This window comes from Colossoma macropomum, unplaced genomic scaffold (genome assembly GCF_904425465.1).
Source record: "Colossoma macropomum unplaced genomic scaffold, Colossoma_macropomum, whole genome shotgun sequence".
Taxonomy (NCBI): domain Eukaryota; kingdom Metazoa; phylum Chordata; class Actinopteri; order Characiformes; family Serrasalmidae; genus Colossoma; species Colossoma macropomum.
Genome location: NW_023495818.1, coordinates 803701 through 821718, shown reverse-complemented (window position 1 = coordinate 821718; position 18018 = coordinate 803701).

Here is an 18018-nt window from a genome sequence, read left to right as displayed (position 1 = left end):
AAAAAAATAATCTTATATACAAAAAAAAAAAATAATTGATTGGGCTAGGTGGGGTGAGGGAGATCCCCCCACATAAGATGGTGCCTTGGGCCCCCCAAATGTTCAGAAACAGCCCTGTATAGTACTGTACAAATATCAGAGACCACCATTTAAGTTACCCTTTATTAGTCCCACAATGGGGAATTCACTGAAACACCCACATACACACTAATGAATGCACACACACTAGGGGCAGTGAGCACACTTGCCCAGAGCGGTGGGCAGCCCTATCCACAGCGCCTGGGGAGCAGTTGGGGGTTAGGTGCCTTGCTCAAGGCTTCAGTCAGCTCAAGGGATCAAACTGGCAACCTTCTGGTCACAAGGCTGATTCCCTAACCTTCAGCCCACAACTGCCCTTTACTAAAAGAGCAACCAACTTTTAAAACTGGACTTTTATGGTTTTTCTCTGAAAAACTGAAAGCGAGTCTCCTGAAAAGAATGGAAGCTAAAAGTGTCAAAGAGTGGGCAAACTAAAATTTTAGATCATTCGTTGTTGAGGTTTGTAATTTTCTGTAAAATATAGGTTTTCTGACACTCAAAAATGAGTAACTTGTACTTGTGCTGCTTTGACTGGACAGGAAATAAATGAATGGTCTCTAACTTTTGCACAGTACTGTAGATGCTGAAGATGCAAAGAAGTTCCACTGCAGTTCTATAAGTTAGTAAGTAGTTTTTTGACTTGCTATGTAACAGTACTTTGCTTGAGTTGGGTTGAGTCTATCTACCCACGTCTGGCACCAGTGAGTCAGCTTTTTAAAAAAGTATGCTTCAGGAATGATTGCTGAAGTAATGGTATCAGTATTTGGTTTTTGTGACAGTTTTTGAATGAGACCTAACACTAGTTAGATAACATATGGAACAGGTACAGTGGTGTGAAAAAGTGTTTGCCCCCTTCCTGATTTCTTATTCTTTTGCATGTTTGTCACACTTAAATGTTTCAGATCAGCAAACAAATTTAAATATTAGACAAAGATAACACAAGTAAACACAAAATGCAGTTTATAAATGAAGGTCTTTATTATTAAGGGAAAAAGAAATCCAAACCTACAGGGCCCTGTGTGGAAAAGTGATTGCCCCCCGTTAAAACATAAATTAACTGTGGTTTATCACATCTTTGGAGTTTTTAGTTCAATTTCTCTAGCCACACCCAGGTCTGATTACTGCCACACCTGTTCTCAATCAAGAAATCACTTAAATAGGACCTGCCTGACAAAGTGAAGTAGACCAAAAGATCCTCAAAAGCTAGACATCATGCTGCGATCCAAAGAAATTCACAAACAAAGAGAAACAAAGTAATTGAGATCTATCAGTCTGGAAAAGGTTATAAAGCCATTTCTAAAGCTTTGGAACTCCAGTGAACCACAGTGAGAGCCATTATCCACAAATGGCGAATTACAGTGGTGAACCTTCCCAGGAGTGGCCGGCCAACCAAAATTACCCCAAAAGCGCAGCGACGACTCATCCAAGAGGTCACAAAAGACCCCACAACAACATCCAAAAAACTGCAGGCCTCACTTGCCTCAGTTAAGGTCAGTGTTCATGACTCCACCATAAGAAAGAGACTGGGCAAAAATGGCCTGCATGGCAGAGTTCCAAGAAGAAAACAACTGCTGAGCAAAAGAACATAAAGGCTCGTCTCAGTTTTGCCAGAAAACATCTTGATGATCCCCAAGACTTTTGGGAGAATGCTCTGTGGACTGACGAGACAAAAGTTGAACTTTTTGGAAGGTGTATGTCCCATTACATCTGGCAAAGAAGTAACACAGCATTTCAGAAAAGGAACATCATACCAACAGTAAAATATGGTGGTGGTAGTGTGATGGTCTGGGGCTGTTTTGCTGCTTCAGGACCTGGAAGACTTGCTGAGGTAAATGGAACCATGAATTCTGCTGTCTATCAAAAAATCCTGAAGGAGAATGTCCAGCCATCTGTTTGTGACCTCAAGCTGAAGCGCACTTGGGTTCTACAGCAGGACAATGATCCAAAACACACCAGCAAATCCACCTCTAAATGGCTTAAGAAAAACAAAATTAGGACTTTGGAGTGGCCTAGTCAAAGTCCCGACCTGAATCCGATTGAGATGCTGTGGCATGACCTTAAAAAGGCGGTTCATGCTCAAAAACCCTCCAGTGTGTCTGAATTACAACAATTCTGCAAAGATGAGGGGGCCAAAATGCTTGATTGCAGTTGTTGCTGCTAAGAGTGGCCCAACCAGTTATTAGGTTTAGGGGGCAATCACTTTTTCACACAGGGCCCTGTAGCTTTGGATTTCTTTTTCCCTCAATAATAAAGATCTTCATTTATAAACTGCATTTTGTGTTTACTTGTGTTATCTTTGTCTAATATTTAAATTTGTTTGGTGATCTGAAACATTTAAGTGCGACAAACATGCAAAAGAATAAGAAATCAGGAAGGGGGCAAACACTTTTTCACACCACGGTATGCTTTCCTTTTGTTTTTCATGTGTTTTCTTACTTCACTTAGTGCAGTGAAACTCAAGATCTGGGCACAATCTTCCAAATGCATCAATGTTGTTAAGAAAAGTGAGATATTCACTGTCATAATTTATAATGGAGAGCGAATAGGATCCAGACAGAAGGCATCTAATTTATTCAGCGTGTGCCGCATCTTAAGGTACTGCTAAAGTAGGATCATTGTACATTTAAAAAGTTCTTATTTTGGAAAGGATCTTTCGGCATGTATGAGTAAAATCTCTGGTACAGACCCAATCACTGAAATAAGGATCTGGGCCAAAGAAAGGCATGCTGGCAAAGTGATGGAGAGATGGGTTCAAAAATAGCGAACCTTTCCATTAAAACCTGAAGTTTCAAGTTAAAGTGTAGAGGCAGTTTTCTAAATCTTCATTCATCCCATCAGTGGCATGCTGCCATCTGGCTTATTTTGATGGCTGGCTCTTTACTGAGTATTTGACACTGCAGTTTTCTTCATGAAGCTATGACCTAGAGTTTGTGCCACAGAGGTGATAAATAGAGACCTGGCTCAAAAACAGGGAACCTGTCCTCTAACAGTTCTCTAAATAAAATGAAAACATACTTTACAGCCCCTTTCTTTGAAGAAAGTTTTAGAGCTGGGTGATATGTCAATACCCATAGACCTACACTGGTGTCAAACCATAATGTTAATTTTCAACTTTAACGACATTGAGATAATGAGCATTGCATGCACGACAACATTCAGATGTATAAAATATCACAGTCCCTATTGCCAAGCAGTTTGTTTTTAATAGAGTTGGCAAAATTTACTGTTCTTCATTTTCTTATTATTATTCTATGGTCAAAAATGTGCAATACTACTCCTCCTACAGCTTTCAAGCTAGAATCACAGACCTTTGCAAGATTGTAGAAACTATACACAAATAATTTGACTGTGCTTTTTTTAGTTTTTGTACAGCGTTCATTCAAATGCTTTTTTTCCCCATTGGAAATAACACAAATGATATCAACAAGGACACTTTTCACACTGCCTCTCATAGACATTACATACAAATTCACTTACTAACTTGCACACATATATACACACATATTAGCAACTCCTATGGATACCATAGCAAGAGCCTAGCAGCACCTTAGCAACCAGCTGGGATAGCATAGCAATCACATAAGAACACATTAGCAACCACCTGTCATATGATAGCAATGGTGTGGCAACACCTTAGAAATCACTTGGGATACCATAGCAACGATGTAACAACACCTTGGCAACCACTTGTTAGATGATAACACTGGCCCTGCAACACCTTAGCATTCACCAAGCAATGCTCTAACAATAAGCTGGAATACCATAGCAACCTCATAAAAAACACCATAGCAACTTTAAAAATCCAATTAAGTCATCAAAAGCAGTCAACAGTGTTCTGCAACTGCTTTAACTATTGAAGCGTTATTAGCTGTTTTTTTCAAGCCAACTTTAAGTTCTTTTCACAAACTTTCCCTTCCCTGTTCTGTTCTGTGCACTTTAATCTTGTATTTAGGACCTGACATTTAACTGCAGTTCATGTAATTTGGTGGGTGACTGTTTTGAAAGAACACTTTAAAATATATAAGACCAAAATAAATTGTATTTCTTTTTTTTCTGGAATGTTCTTTCTGTCTGGTTAACTTAAATAACACTGTGAGAGGTTCTTTTTCATTCAGGTTTCCAAAACAGTCCAATTAAAACAAGCTAAGCTAAGTTTGTGGCTTCACTAACTTTATTAATGGGTTCACTAACTTTATTAATGGAAAATAAAAAAAGGAATTTCTTTCATTTTTAAACATTTCTGCATAAAGCAGTGGCTGAGATGTAAATTAAGTCATTTAGAGTGGTTTGATATGAAATGGTGCAATCTAGAAAAACGTCTCTACTTTTTTTAAAGTGGTAGTGATAGTAACCAGGGGTCACCATGTCAACAACTCAAATATGTCCATTTTCGTCACTATCTAAAATGACCAGTGAACTTATACATTCTACTGAGGTTTTGTATGTAATGTTGCTGACTGTAAAATGGTGAGAAATCTGAAAAAAAAAACACTTTCTTTGCAAACTACTTCGCCTTACAACACTCTGCATGTGCCCCTCCACCATGAATGAAAGGAGTGTCCAGTCTTATCTCTAAAGGGCCAGTTTCATTTGAAACGAGTGGGAGCACACCTGATTCTAATCGTTTAATCAATTGATCACAGACTTCAAACTGATCAGGTGTGCTCGGGCTTTGTTAGATTGAAAACCTGCAGCCATGCTGGCTCTTTGAGGATAAGATTAGACATCTGTTTTAGGCCAACACTTTATCTTAAAACTAAAACAACATTTCAAGCATCAGGCAAAGTATCTGTAGTCATTTTGCATAATAAGTTCATGTGAGGGAACTTTCTGAGGCATAAAAGCTCCTCTGGTTTCTCTAGAATGTGGAGTGTTCCACATCAAACCACTCTAAATGACTTTGTTTACATCTCAACTGTTTAATTATTCAGCAATTAAAAATGTATTCATAATTAATTAAAATCCAATCCTAAAAAAAAGATTTCCTCTGTAAGAAATTCGTTATCGGTGGGCACTGGGACTTGCCGAATGCCTCTTAGCCAGTCATATTGTGAGGACAGAGCAAACTGTGATATAATTTACTTTTTAATGATTAAATTATGCAGAAATATTAAATACGTGGAATTCTCCTTTACATATCTTTAAATATATTTGGAAAACACTGTGGTGTTTAACTTCACTTTAAAGACCCTATATCAGGGGCCGGTAACCCAAATGTTAAGAATAGCCATTTTGTCCTTTCAGCAAAAATCAAACCACCTTGGGAGTCACATTTTATGCCTATTTTACTGATGTAAAATTTTACTGTCTTGGCTAAAAAAATGTCTCAATATGTGGTAGCTAATGTCCTACTGTAGAATAAAAATATAATATAAACAAAAACGCAGACTTACTTAGCTAACATAACAGAGCTGGTGGTTAGTAACTCCAAGTGCGTTCAGCTGTCCAATGTTATTGTATTAGCAGGAGCTCAAAAAGATATAGAGGCTGGCTTCACATGATTTGGAGGAAGCATATGTTTGCTTTAAGCTTTAGCTCAGCTATAGCTGCTTTTCTCACATCTCCGACAGGAAACTTTTCCAAAAGTACAGAAGTTTCTAGTAAAATGTCTCTCAATCGTTCGACTTTTTACGAGGCTGAAGTCGCTTCTCAATCACCAGCTTCTTGTTCGATTTTTCCTATTCCACGTTAAATGGTGCGAGACGCCAGAATGTAACTGCTGTACCATTTAAGGCGGAACGGGACAATTCGAAAGAGAATCTGACTTTAGCTTCCAGACTTTTTAGTGTTTGACAGTTTCTCGTTGCAGATTAAATGTATCAAGAAACCAGTTGGAGTGATTATAAGTGCAATTAAGTCCATTCGTCTCCAAATTATCGATGTTCGTCTCAAATCTTTTTCTGGGCTGTTTTGTTAGTTACTAGCTAGGCGAGATTCTTGTCTGCGTTGCTATGGTGACTAGTAGTCCGCATGCCAACCTTTGGGGTTAAAGGGTGAATTAGCAGTTTTGCATTAACTCCAGCGTTTCAGACCATTTTTTGTTTAAACCATGTTAAAAAAGGCCAGCAGAGCTTTATTTTACTGCAAAAGGAGGATTATTTTATTTTTACCTAAAAACTGGATTCTGCTGTGGAGCAGCAACAGGGCAGTAAAAGAGCTGCATGTGACTCTGGAGCTGCATGTTGTCAACTCCTAGCATATGTCCTAAATTTTGCTTGCATTTTATTTTTCCCCTCCTGAGGTTAGTGTGTTTTTTTTGTATCAAGAACAGATATATTTTATTTTTCATCACTATTTGTCATCCCTTAAAATTAAATAAGCTGTTTTGTTATTGTGCTTTTAAGACTGTTATGTTTAAATAAGCTCTGTCCCGATTGGCTGCCTTGAATTGTGCCTTATTCAAAAAACCAGTCTGAGCTGAAACATTATAGATTCTGCATGAGTGGGTGGAGCTAAACTGCTGTAGGCTGAGTATGTAAATGTGTTTGTTTTTGTGACATCACAGAAATTCTAAACGTCCATATTTGGACTGTGTGGGAGTGAATGGTATGTTTTGAAATGTTATCAATGTTTATACGCTACATCAAACTCTTTTATTTATAAAAAAGTGAGGGAAATTCAATTATCTGCCATAATTTCATTCTGATTGAACACGTAACAGTGGAGCTTGGTTCTAAGGTCTCTGTCTTCGTCTAGTCAAATCTTAATGTTATTTACAGTGACCTAGCAATAATTACATGCTTAAATGGTAGCTAATTTGCCATTGCAAGTAATGTCCACAGTAATGTCCATGTGTAAAGCCAAATCAATTAGACAATAGCGGGCGGCCAAACTTGCGCCCAGCAGGATGTCCAATAATGGGGTCATTTTCTCTCTCTCTCTCCTCTCTTACTCTCTTTCTCTCAGCAGGGAATGCTGTTTGTTGCAAGCCTTTAAGTGGCTGGAGGACACATTCAATAAGCCTTTCTAAATTAATGCATTAATGAAACCTATATTTCCTTGGCCTTAATATGCCTCCTGAGATATGTGAATTTGTCAAGCATGACGAAAGTCAGGTCACGTGATCAGTGTTTATCATGCTGCAATATACATGTCCTGAATCCCTGAATGTTTAGCCAATCAGCCCTGATTCAGATGTCAAGAAACGTAAACACTTTCATGCAGTTTTGCAATCATTAGCGCTTGTTTTGCCCATTCGCTCTTAACCAATTTTCTTCTGGTTTGCACATATAGCAGTTCTGGCTTCATTCAGAGGATACCTGGCATAAAAAGCATCCAAGAATTCCAATTGCAGAAAGATGAAATGAATTCTGTTCATTAGGTTGATCAGCTTTGCGGCCACGAGTTCGCAAACATTTTCCCTTCGATGCCAATTCATCCATCTGCCTGCCAATCAACCCAGCTTCCCCTGTTTCTCTCCTTTTGCCAGCTTTCTCAGATTTCTGTTCACATCAGATAAGACAAGTGGGGAGCGGAGGAGGTAAATTTGCTTAACGCGCTCTGTAAATTGTTTGTGTGTAGCCTATAGCTGCACTTCAGCAAGCAGATAGAATGTAAAAAATAAAAAAGGATCTGTTCGTATCCCAGGGATGAACCATTATGGATTTCAAGGCCTTCAACGAAGGCTCAAAATAAAACACACTGAAGACAGAATGCAAGGTATGTAGATTAGATGAGTAGAATAGCTTTCCAGCTGTGCATCTTTATCTAATTTGGTGGGTGCTTTCTGTACAACATCAAAGGCCTAAGAATACAGTAGATGCTACTCGTATCCAGATTTTCAAAGAATAAAGCGACATTTTTTCTTTAATCCATTGGTCATAGTATTTACCCCATTACTGACATAGGTCAGCTTAGGCTTTGTGCCATCACTGAGGAAAAAAAACCTTGTGCCTCCATTTTTGTCAAGGTTAATTTCTTTGAAAATGCCAGTCACCCTTCACATTGTGCCAAAATTTTGTTCTCCTGTAAAATTAGCATTTTGGAGATTCTAGATGTTTGTTCAACAGCGATGTACATACTTATAAACTCTTTTTTTTTCAAATTTTTTCCAATTTTCACCTCAATTTAGTCATGTCAAGTTTCACCTACTAGTTAGGTCTCCCCAGTCACACAATACCACAGCTCTGGGAAGGCAAAGACAACCACAACAAGTCATGTGATGCCAGCCACTGTATCTTTTTGAGCTGCCGCTAACGCAACATCACTGAACAGCTGAATGTGCTTGGAAGAAAACACTAGCCACTAGCTTTGTTATGTTAGCTAACAAACGTCTGCACTGGCTGGCATTGTGCTGAGTGACAGATGAGAGGGAGGGCCATCCTACACACCCTGAGAGAGTGAGGCCAATTGTGCTGTCTTGGACTCTTGGCCGTGGACGCTGATGTTTGAACTTGCAATCTCCTAATGATAGGGCCAACATTAAGTAGCACCAGAGATGATATAAACTCATTAAACACTGTTAAAAAAATCATAACATTCCAATCCAAAAAGGCTGTGTGCAGTAAAGTGGAATGACACAGGAAAAAAGTGTTGAATACAATGATAAAAAACACTAAACCCTGATTACACTAATTACCTATTTGTGCTCATTAGAATCAGTTTAGTGCATGTTAGTGGGTTAGTACTTCTACTTTTTGAAAAAGGGGTACCCACCTCTGAATACATCTCATGAAACATCTCATGATGGTAGAGGTTAAGAGATCTCCCAAGAGTTTTGCGACAAGATAATTATAAAGTTAGAAGTGCGAAGAGTAGCTTAAGAGCCAAGGACCCAAGGATATATATATATATATATATATATATATATATATATATATATATATATAGAGAGAGAGAGAGAGAGAGAGAGAGAGAGAGAGAGAGAGATCTGCAAGCTTACATGTTTCTTTGGATCATGAAATGGTTCTTTAGATATGGTTCTATATAGAACCTTTTTGAAAAGGGATCTATATAGCACTAAAAAGGGTTCTGCTATTGTTATGATGTCAAGCTTATAACAATAGAACAACTTTTTTGGCGCTATATAGATCACTTTTCAAAAAGGTTCTATATAAATTTATATACAACACATTCTCTGAATGAGTCTGAATCTATCTAGATACAGAACCATAGTCTTTACTAAAGAACCTTTCAAGATCCATCTTTTAAAGAGTGTATAAGCACTCCACCATGGTCTCCATTCGTGGTCACCCTGGAAGAATCGTATTACTGACTGAAAAGCATGTTGAAGCTCATTTTGAACTTTGCTACAGAACAATTGAAGAATTCTGTGACAATGAGAAAAATCAAATGTTTCAGAAACATGATGCACCATATTTGGAGGTGAAATGGCTCTGCATATGACCCTAAAACTACCATACCTACAGTGAAGTTTGGAGGTGGAAGCATCATGGTATGAGCCTGTTTCTCTTCTTATGGTTCAGGTGGAATCCAAATAATCAAAGGAAAGATGGAAGCAGCCATTTACTGGGAAATTCTTGAGAAGAACCTTTTGCCATCCATTAGCATGACACATGGGTGGACCTTCCAGCAGGACGATGATCCAAAACATACTGCAAAGGAGACTCTCATTCGGTTCCACAGGAAGAAAGAAAGGTGTTGAAATGACCCAGTCAATTACCAGACTTAAACCCAATAGATAATTTTGTTGAAGTAATTGAGGATCATAATTTACCATTGGGGCCCCCAATAATCTTTGTTTTAAAGACTGTCTGAGTAGAGGAATAATCCCACAGGAAGAGTCTTGAAGCTGTCATTGCAAACAAAGACTTCTCCACCAAGTAGTAATTCAATTTCTGCTAGTGTGCCAAATACTTTTTTCCTGCATCATTCCACCTTATCGCACATAATTTTTTGTTAAATGGAATGAAATGTGATGATTTCTTTAGCTCTGTAGCTTTACTGAGTTAATACCAATGTCTGGTCTAAATTCCATCTGAATAGCCGCAGTGATAATATATTTAATAAAAAATGTTGACACATTGAATACTTATTCCCCCACTATATATAATATCAAAAGTGATTAGAGGTGACAAAAGTTGTAGGCCTCAAAGCAATGTTTCTGACTAGCACTCATCATTGGTAGAAGATGGATTACTACGTCATCTTATTTCACAGGACTTAATAAAGAACAATGCATTATGTTTTAGAAGAAAAGATAGACGGAAGCAAAGAGAAAATGACACGTATCGGATAAAGATTCCCTCTGGCCCCATTCATTAATTGTTGGGGTTTATTCATTTAGCGCAAGCTTTACGCAGACTGAATGTACTGCATATAATCATAATCATAATTAATAAAAAGGGTAACATTTACCTTGAGGGGTTGGTAAGGTCTTGTTATTTGTTTAGTAAAACCCAAATTAGACATGAGACACTTATTCACTAAGCTTTAAGCTTTATTCATTATGTATTAACACATGATTGTTGTTAAGACATTGTTATGCACATTTCTGAGAATGAATAATCACCTAAATTCACATTGTTCTAGTGGATCATTGCCAGATTTTGATTCCTATAGATTCTAGATACCATTAAGTGTATTACTTTAATACAGTTTATTACTTTAAAACTACTAAGAGTCTAATAAGTCACTAATACTTCAATGTGTTCTAAAGAGCTGTTTTAGTCATTGAACTGTTTTGTAGAACACATACTGACATATTAGAACACGTACTGACAATTTGTGAGGCATTCTTACAACTAATAATGTAATAATTAGTGATTTTCATATAAAAGAACTCTTATTATGTACTAAAACAGGTCTATGGATAAAGCTTAATGCATAGTAAATAAACATTTTAGAAGTGTCCCCTGAGCAAAGCTATATTGAACAAAGAACAAAACCTATATAGAAACTGAAGTTTTACCATAAAATGATAAAAATACAGTATATATATATATATATATATATATATATATATATATATATATATATATATATATATATAGTGCCCTCCATGAGTCATCCTGTTAATGCTAGCACCATTGACAGACAGCTGCATAACCCAGGAGTACATGCATGCAGACCGTTACGATGACTGCCCTTAACACCACGTCAATGTCACCAAAGGCTGCAATAGTGTCGTGCCAGACTGTCATGAAGTCACTCAGAATGGCAGCGGGTCATCTTCAGTGACGAGTTCCACTTCTGTCTTGGTGGAGATGACCAACAAACCCATGTGCGGAGGCACCGTGGTCAGCGCCAAGATGAGCGGTTTGTTGTCACACAACCAGAAGGCCTGGTGTCAAGGTGTGGGGTGCAATTTCGTACGATGCCAGATCGCCTTTGGTCTTCATTACAGGCACTTGACAGCCCAACATTACAGCAATGAGGTCCTGCAACCAGTGGCCCTACCTTTTCTGAACACACACACCGGTGCGCTATTCCAACAGGACAACACTTATCCTCATACTGCTGCCGTATCAAGAGCTTGCCCTAAGGACACAGATACTATGCCATGGCCAGCAGCATTGCCAGACCTATCCCCTATTTAAAATATGTGGGATGCTATTGGATGTACTAACAACACTCCATCCCTATTGCAAAATCTGCAGGAACTGTGTGAGACTATTCAAGCTGGATGGATATCCAAGGATGGATTATCGCAGCACACCATTAGGAACCTCTACAACTCCATGCCGAGACGTCTGGCATGGCCCGAAGCCATACTGAGAGACATTACTTCTGTATTTGTATCTCAATAAACATTGCCCATATCAGTATAAATTTTTAACCATTTATTGCTCCTGGTAACCTTTATCTTCCTTCTGAATAGCATTGCAATCCGACACTTCCTTCTGGGTGCAACTATTTTTTGACGATGAGTGTATAAATTCTGACAGCAATGATATGACTTGCTAGACTAGGCCAATTAAAATCAGCTAAGAGAATTAGCACTGTCATTAATGTCATCTCTGACACCTGACACTCCACTTTGTGTAACATAAAGCAGGGTCCAATTTCCCAAAAGCGTCGTAACAAAGAAATCATTCTTTGATTAAAAGAGTGTTCATAGTGATACTTGCTCTAGTGCTTCAGATAATTCAGTTTAACGATTAAGATCATTCGATTAAGATAACGCTTCAGTCCCTTTTGGGAAACTGGGTGCAGAACTGCTACTGCCCTCAGGTTGTGCAGAAGTAAAGTCGCTAATAGGCGCATTAAAAATCGCTGAATTGCCGACTGCAGTGGCTGGTTTAACGACAGCTGAGTAAACACTCTTTCAGGAGGAAACCGTACTGAAATTGACAAGACGAAGAAACAAATGCTCTAAAATCTCATTTGTACTTGAACAGAGATAGCCTATTTATTTTATGATGCACTGATGCGTGTATTGCTGGCATATAGAGCACACACACACACACACACACACACAGACACACACACACACTGGGAGAGAAAGCGGCCGAGAGAGTGAGAGTGTGTCGTGCTATTTACCTCATTGAGTTTTCAATTGAGAGTTTATCAACTTTGGCAATCTAGCCACTGGAACTGTGAGAATGCTAAATTGCATTTCTAAATTGTTTAGCGAAAGCCACTGACTCCTGCTCTGTATGCAAGGGCGGGGTGGGGGTGTTGCAAGGGGAGGGGGCAGGATGTCAGAAATAAAATGCATTGTACTTTGCCGTATTAAGTTTTAAGAGTATTTTGAAATAATTTGCATACCACATTGCGCCTTGTTTTTGCGATAAATTGCTTTGTGAATCCGCTGCCTGCTTACTCGCCGCTCGCTTTTATTGATCTTTCTTCAAACGACGCCAGCAAATTAGCTTTTGACTTAACGCCAAAACGACAGCAGCAAAAATCGAAAGCTTTAATAGTTATTTGCACTGGGGTAAAGTAGATGTCTCTATACATTTCACTGGCAATGTCTTGAGTCTTTCGTGGGATCAAAATCCATATCAAGCAGTTTCTGCGAAGCATGAAAACTTTAGGGACACTCTGATCTGTAAAAAGAATGAGCTATGCTGCTTTTCTTTCTAACATCTGCTGGGTTAAAGGGCCCATTTCATGTTAGCACTTTTTCAATAAAATACTTTGATTTCATTGTTTTTGTGATGTCACGAACACACACATTAACACATGATTATTTAAGCAGCATGCAACAGTTTAGCTCCGCCCATTCAGAAGTGTTTCAGTCCAAACTGCTTTTTGAATGAGGTACGATCCAGGGCAGCCAATCAGAACAGTGATGGCTGATGGATTTCCATCTTAAACAACAGTAAGTGTTTAATTTAAAGAGGTAAATAAAAGTTGAAAATGGTAATTTGTGACTTTTTTTTGTATGAAACCATACAAATATCATAAGTAGACCTCAGGGAGGAAAAAAAAAAATACAAGGATCACCCAAGACATAGACCCTTTAAATCAAATAACGAACAAAATCAAACACAACCAACTAAAAGGCACAATTTCCCACTTACCCCAGGTGCAGTTGATTGTCTGAGACATGTTTGAGTCCAAATTTTGCTACTTTAGTTTAGAATTGGGGATGCAAGGCTAACATTGCTAACAAACACTAGAACTCAACGGTCACCCAAATTGCTCAAATCATTTCTCTAATAATGAATCACTAAAATTTCTTTCTAACCACTCAAACTGCATCCAGGTCTTCATTAAAATCATACAGATGTGTCAATGTGGTTTAAGGCACAGTATGACTTACTGTGAACTGTAATGCGGGCAGCCACTCTAGAGAACAGGGTCTGTATTAACAACCGACATCAGGAGTAGGTGTGCTGAGCTATCAGTATACGTGACAATGACTGTCTTAAATAGAGAAGAATCTAATCCAAGACCAATGTTAGCTAATTTTGCTAAACTAAAAGAGACTCCAAGCGTGTCTTGGGTGATTGACTACATCTGGACTAAGGAAAGTTAAGTAAAGTTTTCTTTCTTTTCTTTTAATACTATGAGATTATTGGCTAAAATCATGTCAGCCTCTAGATGCCATGTAAGTGCTCCATTGTTAATGAGAGGCGAAAGATGAAGAGGAAGGAGAAGTGTGTGTGTGTGTGTGTGTGAGAGTGTGTGTGTGTGTATGTGTATGTGTGCCCACACACGTCTTTCACAAAGTGTGAGCAGGCATGAATACTCACGACTCAACTTGAAGTTAATTAACCCAGCTTCAGCATTCCATCAGTCTTCAGGCTCGCCTCGACTGCCATTCATGCATGGACCTCTCCAAACAGCCATTACACGGCCATATCGATCCGGCCATGACAAGATAGCCAGCAAAGGAGAAAGGCACGAGGGAAAAGGGCTGAACATGGGGTGGAAGTGGACACAAAAGTAGTTAAAATAAATTTAGAAAAGTGGTCGCCATGATATTTTAACAACCTTGTCCTCGTCTGGTGGGCAGAAGACTTTTTGTCATTAATTTATATTTTCTTTAAAAGCTTTCAATCTGTTACCTTTATCTACACTCTTAAAAATAAAGATTCCTAAATGGTGCTTGGCTTGGATGCATGGTCTTAGGACTAACCTTAAACTAGTTTGAAACCTTTATGCTGTGCGGAGGGTCATTAAACTTTAAAAAGGCACTTACACTGACACATCTCATTTACAAAGAGGTTCTTTACACCATAGAAGGCTCTGTAAGGAATCAAAAGAGGTCCTTCCTCTGAAGAATCTTTCCCTTTATAGAATTTAACATCACATTTTGAATGTTTGTAGTGGTCTTTCGTATGTATTTGCCAGTTACTTTCAAACATAATTGTTGCATTTTGTTTAGCCTGCAAAACAATTGTTATTAGTACATCATTACTGATGCCAAGCATAAAGTTATGCCACAAAATAAAACTTTGTGTTGAGGCTGCCCTAATGGCAGGTTGCATTTATTCAGCACTACCAACTGTCAGTTAAGGCTACCATAACTACTAAAACTTAGCAACAATTTCCTAGCTAATGCTAAAGCACAATGCTTTCAACAACACCATGTACAAGTTATAGTAACTATAATAGACCAAATCAGAATGTTTGTAAACATACATGAATGTTTGGCAATGCCTGCAGGTGGATAACCCTGCTAGGAAACCAGCATAGACCAGCATATGTTGTGTTTTGGATGCTGGTCTGCTGGTCAGCAGCAATGGAAGCTGATATTTTGGTCACCACTAAAACCAGCATATGTTGCGTTTTTGATTTTGGTATGCTGGTTAACCAGCACACCCATGCTGGAACAAAATCTTGTATCTCCAAAATGATAACTTTACAGAAGATAGATAAAACATACTTCATTTTTTATCTAAGTCAATGGAACCAGACTTTTCACCAAGTAATTTTGGGCTGTTTCTTTTGGTCCATTCATTATGGAATTTACACACTATATAAAGGGCAATAAGCATTTTCAAATTATGCAGAAAACTGAAAAACAACAAAAATGGAGATACGAGGTTTTTGTTCTGACAGCAGCGAAATAATGGAACAGACTGAACTGAAACATTCGCTGATAACGGTGAAATCGTGTTGTGTATGTTGCTATAATGTTAAATATAACCCAGTATGCTATGCTATTTTTTTGTCCCAAAACCAGGTAGAGCTGCCATATTCTTAAACCCAGTTTGGGAAAGCGCTAGCTTTGTACTACAATAACATTGCAGATCCCATAGAGATTACCACTATAGTAGCACTAGTAGGTGGATAAACAGGCTACCTATCGAATATCAGATGCATTGGATAAAATGGCTGCATGAAGTATAGTTTTCTAAACTGAACACTGCTATATTATGTGCATAGATGTTTATGTGCATATGACAAAATCATAAAAAATGTCATTACATTACTGGAATACAACTGGAAATGAAATATCGTTTTTAATAACTGAATAAGTCGACACCAAACAGGCACATCCTTGTTAATTGTGGAGTTATTGGTGTAGGAAGAAAAGTTTGGTAAAATGTGATGACCATTCTGGGCCATAACAGTAACAAAATGGATTTCAAACAACAATGGCATTAGGAGCATAAAGCTGGTCAAACTGTGAATATTTAGAGGTACACAATATCTGATACCCATTTTTTAATGCTTAATTCCCACTTGCTAGCTAGGCCTTCTCCTATTGCACAGTGTTACTAAGCTGGAAGGTGAAGGTGAACACATGCTTCCTCTGAGACACATGAAGCACCACTGCATCTTTTTCAGCTGCTGCTAACACAACATTATTGTACAGTTTAACATACATAGGGGACACTCACTGATGCCTGTTTTGGCTAGCATTGCGCTGAGTCATGGGGGAGGAGGATCGTCTTAGCCACCCAGGGAGATCAAGGCCAAACACGCTCTCTTCCAGGCAGGGGTGGCTGTGGTATTGTCAATACCGTGTGCCGTTATCCACTCAGAAGTACGATTTTTTTTTTTTTTCATTATCTTAGATACTGAATATTTAATATTTTATCCTGGAGAAAAAACATCAACTTACTTGATTCTGCTGGCATTAAAAGCTTATATTGCAGGCACCACAATGGCCCTGTTCACATACTTCTGGAACACTGATTCAGAATGAAGAAAATGACGTTTCAGACATCTTATTATTTGGTCAACAGCATTTGTTTGTGAATCTTTCTCACTCTTTTTTCTCTTGCTATCTCTCTCTCTCTCTCTCTCTCTCTCTCTCTCTCTCTCTCTCTCTTTCTCTCTCTCTCTTTCTCTTTCTCTCTGGCTGTCACTCTCTCTCCATCCTCCCACCCAGTCTAAACATGAATTAAGATTCAGGTAAATACCTCCACATCCAAGCCAGTTGATTGCCTTCGCTCCCTCGGTGGCGGGACCCTAATAGGTGAATATGAAATCTTCTGAGCCAATATATATGCTGAACAGTTAAGTGAAGAGGAACGTTCATCTGAGCCACCCTGCCTGAGTAATGAATATGGCCTGGAGAAACTCCCTTTTTCCTCTTTTTTCCCCACTTTCTTTCTCTCCATTCCCTCCCTGATGATGGTACATTACCAACTTTTTCTATAAACTTATCTCTCCTTTTTCAGATCTATGAATAAAGTGTGACTCGGCTGGAAAAGTTTGAAGTGCTGCGCTTCTTACTAATCAAATGTGTGGCTACTTTCTCGGGCCTACTGTTAAGGAACCCAATAAATTATAGTGATACCTTCTGTCTTTGTGTCTACTATAATACGCAGGTTGGCCCAATATATAATGGTATGATCAGTGATAATTAACACCTATTATGAACTCTTTAAATGTACAATATTTTCATAATTTTATCGAAATCCGTTCACTGTAAGTGAATGTAACATCGAGGGTCTTGCCCGAGGACTCTTATTGTGCCTTTTTCTTTATTGTTTCCATGTGTGCTATCAGTTTGTGTGAGTTAAATGAAATGAAATGGCCAGCACTAATGACAACACATGCTAGTTATGGAGCACTAAACTATCCATTGCAATTTTCAGCTGTATTTCTAATATCGGAGTGATAATGTTGTTATTCCATTTTTCTGCTGTTATGTTTGAACACAAACTTATTACTGCTGCATCTGTGTTCAGCTATGCTGCAGATCCTTGGTGATGCCTGATGTGATAAATCTGTGTTGATTACGCTGTCTGGGTTTTGCTCGTGTTGAGTAGTAAAAGTCTGAGTGAATGTTAATGCAAACACAGTGTTGAGTTCTGCCTATTAAGAACACAATATCTGCAAATGATAAATCTCCCACAGATATATTGTGCAGCTCTAATAATAAGGCCCCATTTCTTGATTATTACCAAAAACTGGTTTGAAAATGACCCAAAGGGGCCACAGCATTCATTAGTCACCAATGATGAGTGGGTAGAAGAGGGAGAGTGGCCATCGTAGACTAGTCTGATGAACTAATTTGAGGTTATTAAAACTCATATGCAATCTATCATCTTTCCCATTTGGACTTCACCTTCCACATTTAGACTGCACTTATCACTTCAAGACTGATTTTATACAGAAGAAACAGGGTAC